Source organism: Grammomys surdaster, unplaced genomic scaffold (assembly GCF_004785775.1).
Source record: "Grammomys surdaster isolate TR1022 unplaced genomic scaffold, NIH_TR_1.0 125947, whole genome shotgun sequence".
Classification (NCBI taxonomy): domain Eukaryota; kingdom Metazoa; phylum Chordata; class Mammalia; order Rodentia; family Muridae; genus Grammomys; species Grammomys surdaster.
The window spans coordinates 4,362,700-4,368,699 of record NW_021620769.1 but is presented as its reverse complement, the minus strand read 5'-3'; positions in this window follow the sequence as shown (position 1 = coordinate 4,368,699).

The window sequence follows — 6,000 nt, the reverse complement described above, 5'->3', positions numbered from 1 at the left end:
TGTGTGTATGTGTTTGTATGTATGTGTGTATTTTTGTGTGTATGTTTATGTCTGTGTGTGTCTGTGTGTGTATGTGTGTGTATGCATGTGTGTGTATATCTGTGTGTGTACATGTGTGTGTATGTATCTTTATGTGTCTATGTTTGTGTGTGTGTGTATGTATGTATGTCCCATGGCGTATGTGTAGAGACCAGAGGACAAACCTCAGGTGTTAGGGATCACTTGCACCTTGTTTCATAGGGTCTCGTCTTGTCACTGCATATTCTACACTAGCTGGCCCAGGAGCTTCCTGGAATTTCCATCGCTACCTTTCTTCTTATCAGGTGAGTAGTGGCATTTCAGATGTGTGCTGCCATGCTTGGCTGTAGGTGGGCAAATCAGGCCGGTGGCATGTACTTCATCTTCACATTTTCTTCTCTATTCTTGTATACTTTTCTTTTTCTACTCTTTTCTCGAATTTCCTCTTTCCTTCTTCAGATACTTGCTGTCTTGGCAGTGAACTTGAGATCGTCTTTTGGTTTCTCCATGCTGTTCATGGGCAATCATTCTTTGTAAAGTCTTCTCTTTCATTTATAGCGAAGGATCTCTGTTTTTCACACTGATCTTTGCATTTGGCAAGCATTATGTGAGCCAGAACAGTATCCATCCTGTCTTCACCATTACCATAGTTCATCAGTACAGTCCCATTCTCTGTCCCTCCCAACCACATTCTTATCCTATACCAAGGCAGAAAGATAGATTTCTAGTAAACCACACAAATCTTTTATATTGCCAAATAATTTAAAGACTTTTTTTTGTCTATTCCATTAGATACCAGAGAAAAACAAATTTTAAAGATACCATTTTAGGTTTGCAAAAATGTGTGTGGGAAGAATAAACAACTTGCAGATATACCTATGAGAAAATAGCAGAGTGAAGAGAACTGTCAACAGTACTTCACAGCGAATGGATGTTATTAAATTCTCCTCAGCAGTTCACTCACTTCTAACCCATTTCTATGACATTAGAACCCAAGTCAGCAGTTTGAGCTTGCCTCTTGTAAGTTGTTTGATTCTTGGCTAAAACTAGTGTGCAGGTCCTTAATTGGTTTCCGGGTACAATCCTTCTTAGAAACTCTACTTCAAATCTGTACCTTGGAGCATCATTGGTGGGTCTGGTCCAGTGGTTCTCAACCTGTGGGTTGAAGAACCCTTTCATGGAGTGGGAGGACCACATATAAGATATCTTGCATGTCATATATTAACATTATGATTTATAATAGAAGTAAAATTACAATTATGAAGTAGCAGTGAAAATAATTTTATGGCTAGGCATCACCACAAATGAGGAGCTGTATTACAACATTAGGAAAGTTGGGAACTGCTGCTCTAGTCAGTGGTAAATATACTGCAAGTGTGTTTCTTTTGACAACATGTCTCTTTTTCTTTGTGTGCGTGCGTGTGTGTGTGTGCCTGAGCATGGAGTACACAGGAACCTAGCTCTGCTCCTGAGTAGAAGCACTCAGTATTTTTAACCTGTAAGCACCCTTTACCTCTAAGTGGTCTTTTCAACTGTCCCAAAACAAATTTCTAAGCTGTAGTTTCTCATGAATCTTTAGGAAAACAAGAGAGAGTAGTAAGTCTAGATGGTGATGATTACTTCATTACCTTAAGAGTCATCAGATTCCACTGGAGTAATAGGTAATAGGTAATGACTCAATCCATGTTTTCATTATGAATGGTGAGGCATATTACGAATGGTGAGGACATTGCCTCAATCCTGGAGCATTCTAGACCTCACCTGATTAGGGATAATCTCTGAAACACACTTGTATTAATTGCATGGTCACGTATAAAACAAATTTAAAAAGTGCTAGGTTCTTTCAATTTGACAGCTTTTTTAATAGTGTTGAACTAATTAAGAAAATTTGAGCATATCAAAAACCTAATTACTACTAGGATTCATGCTTCATAAGATGAAAGGAGACTCTTTGTAAGTATCTGGGGACTTCTAGAAAACTGAAAACGCATTGAAGTATAAAAATTATCTTAAAAAGAGATGTTCTGAGTATAGAATCTTGTCATAAGAGGCCAACATCAAAAGAGCTACAGAGGGGATTATTTATTTGACTACAAGGTAAGTTTAAATACCTGGGAAAATACATGGTTGTAGACTACCTGTCAATCAATGTCAAAAACTGTACTGACAATAGCTTAAAATAGCTATTGCTAAAGTAACCTAGTTGTCAGAGACCTTAGCTCTTTCACAAGTAACTTCTGTCTCTGTTCTTTTTAAAGAGAATTACAAAACAAGGAGACTGCACCCAAAGTGACGCTGGTCTTTGATGCTTGTAAAGTTACACAACAGTTAAGCATCGTTTTCACTTCCTGTTCAGAGAAACGGTGTTCCATGACCAAATTGTCAACTCTTATTTTGCAGAGAGAATACTCCAAATTCTGGTATTGTGTCAATTTGATCTGCAGTAGGGAATGATTCTCACACCTTTTCCCCCTTCTGTATAAATAAACTCATCAGACTTGCCCCAGAACTCCCCAGCAGGTCTTCACAGACTCTGCCTTTGAAGCGTTGTAATTTTAGGTGAAGTATATTTTCCTCAAACTTAATTAATTTCCTATACTCAGTCAACTTCCACCATCACTTATGATTGCCTTCTATATTCTGGAACAACTTGACACTTTTCCTTAGGGGGAGAAATGTCCTTATATTTGTTAAAATTAAAACAAAACAGTAAACCACCAAATAAGCAACTCTCCTCCTGTGTATAGAGTTGCATTTGTCTGATATTATGTTTCATGCAGAATCATTCCCATCTACCTTAGTCAAGAATTTTAGTACATATGCTGAACGTTGCTTCCCAGCAGGAAAGGCAAAGCAGGTAACTGACAACTCTGCCTTACACAGCGCATTGGCACACTATAGAAACTGTGAGAATGCATTTCACAGGCTCTCATGCCTTGTCGTGTCTCAGTGACACTTGCTGAAATAGTGTTTATTAGTACATATCAAGGCATAGCCACTCTGAAACGTTATAAAGTTAAGTGTCACAGTCACCAACTTTGCAGTATTCTATGCTATTGAGAAACAATCTGTAAAACCAAGGGTAATTATATTAATTGATTATGGTATGAAGGTTAAGATTGAATTCTGGAACCTGTTATTTTGGGAGGTGGGCAGGAACTGAATTTCAAGGATTAAAATTTATGCCATTTCAGATAGTATCCTGAAAAATCAATATCACAAAGCCTCTCTCATCCATATCTCAAATGCATATCTGAAAGCACATACCCAATAGATATGGCAGACTTTATGATTAACCTTGCATACAGGGAAGATAGTATATTATGCCAAAGAGTTAATATTAGGAGGCCTAATGTTTCTCAGTTATTACATTTCTGTGCAAAGTCTGCCTCAGGCAAAGACTGGCCTTGGCTGGTATCTAGGTATCTTGGTTTTGGAATATTCCTTTCATGACTAATTTATAAACTGTTTGGCTTTCTTGAAGCATAGAACCCTGCAGCAGCAGCCTGTCTGAACTATTTCAGTGAACACTGATTTGCTATGAACCCCAGCTTTCCTTCTGGGAGTCTGAAGTTTTGATAATTGTGGTTGGTAGTGGAGTTGAAGGGTATCTATATGGCCAACTTCCAATAGAAAATCTCTGCTCCATTGTGAGCAGGCTTTGCAGGGTAGAAATAGGCTGCCAAGGTCCCTGCTAGAAGCATCAGCTTGTTTTAAGCATCTTGCTAAGGGAGGACTAGAAAGTATACCACCAGCCTACCAGACCCTGGAGATCTATATTCTAAGCCCATTTTGCTTTGTTTATCTTCACTATAGGAAAATAGTGCTCTGAGCACAGCAAGGCCCTGAGGAGCCCATGTGTACTTTCATGTGAACTTACAAGCCATATATGATGTGGGTACATAGAAACACATACAACTGGCAACATGTACAAGCCAAGGACAATAAACAAGATTTCTCATAGTATCGCACTTTTGGAAGAAAGATGACAACATTTTAGTATTTATCACCAAAACTGTGTTCTTTGGTCCTCCCAGGGAATTCTTTAAGCTTTCATGTGCAAGAGAACCAGAAAAAACTTTGAGTGTGAGCCAAAATCAACCAACCAAACAAAACAGTAAAGCAGAGGTTGGAGGGAGAAGTTATCAAAGATGGTGAAATAAATCATTTAGATACACAAGAGAGGGTGGTGGCATTCACACAATTATAATCTCAATATCAAGGAGGCAGAGGCAGGAAGAACATCGGGGTTCCCTGACCAGCCACTTGAGCTGGCTTAAAAGTTCTGAACAAGTGAAAGACCATGTCTAAACTAGAAGAAGAAAAAAAGGTAGACAGTGCCTAAAGAACAGTACACACAGTTGATCTCTGGCTTCCATGAGTACCAGTGTCCAAACAGACACAGACAGACAGACAGACAGACACATGCACACACACTTGCACACACACACACACACACACACACACACACACACACACACACACTGTAATAACCTATAGTAACTTCTGCATTTCTCTCAGTAGAGAATCCTAGAACAAAGTGCCATTGACTTGGTGACATTTATCCTGAAGTTTGGAAAGCTGAGGCTTAGAGGCGAGTGCTGGTGTGGTAAAATTCTCCCAAGGTATTTCCCAGTTGCACAGCACCAAGTGCATCCTTTTGAGATGGAAGGAGGGCAAGCCAGCTCTCTGTTCTTTTAATAATAAACTAATCCCATTCATAAAGGCTTCACCACCATGGCTTAATTACTTCCCTATAGTCCCTCATACAGGTAATTTCACATAGGGGATTAGATTCCAATCCATAAATTTTGAGAGGATACAAACATCCAATTCATTGCAACATTATTTGGTAGAAATTAAGTTTTATGAAGCGATAATTCTTATCCCACAGAAGAATTATTTTTTATTACACCTCATTGCCTTAAAGTAGCACAAATCTCTTGAATTTAACTACAAAAAATAGTGTGTGATATGTCCCCATGAAATCACGTAATCTTTTATATCACTGAAGTGTTAGTGCAATGTCTATTTAACACAATCTTAAAAATAACTTAGTGGAATAAATTAAATAACTATTTTCACAAGTTTTCAAAGAAGAATAATATATAGCTTTCTGAGTATAATGCAGTCTTATTCAAATGTAGCTTTCTATTATGCTCACATTTAGCCTTTGAAACACTACGTACATACCTTTGATATTTTAACATCTATTTACTGTGTATAGTGTGTGTGTATGTGCACAAAGACACATACACACACATGTATTTTCAAGTGTGGAGACCAGTGGACCAGTTAGTGCTTTCTTTCCACTACTTTGGTTCTGGGGGTTCAATCTCTTGTTGTCAAGCTCAGCAACAAATGGGCTTAACTGCTGATTGCACTCACCAGCCAGATGTATACAGGTTTTCATTGCTAGTGTATCTGTAATCTTTTTGCTATGGGTGATTATCATAAATACTGAAATAGAACAGAAAGACGATGATGTCATCATGCTACTGGGGATCTGCCCGAGAATCATACAGTCAGTGGTAAATAGCAGCTCAAACAAAAACTGTAGCCAGTCAAAATAATGCACTGAAACCTTGTGTGTAGTAAGGAGACTGACATGCTGACATAAGGAATACTTAGTAAGGACCAATCTGTACAGCAGGCAACTCCACATTACGGGTCTCCTACCTTGCCTGCAGTCCTCGGCCAGCTTGCTCACTCACAGTCTTTTCAAACAGAAAGTAAAGACCAATCACTCCCACCAAGCAGGCGTGATATCACTGATGAATACATTTCCGTTCCCTTTGTTTCAGCCACTCGAGACCACTCAGTGAAGTTACTGGTTTCACTCTCTCTCTTTCTCTCTCTCTCTCTCTCTCTCTCTCTCTCTCTCTCTCTCTCTCTTTCTTTCTTTCTCTCTCTCTCCCTCTCTCTCTCTTTCTTCCTTCCTCCCTCCCTCCTCTCTCTCTCTCTCTCTCTCCCTCTCTCCTT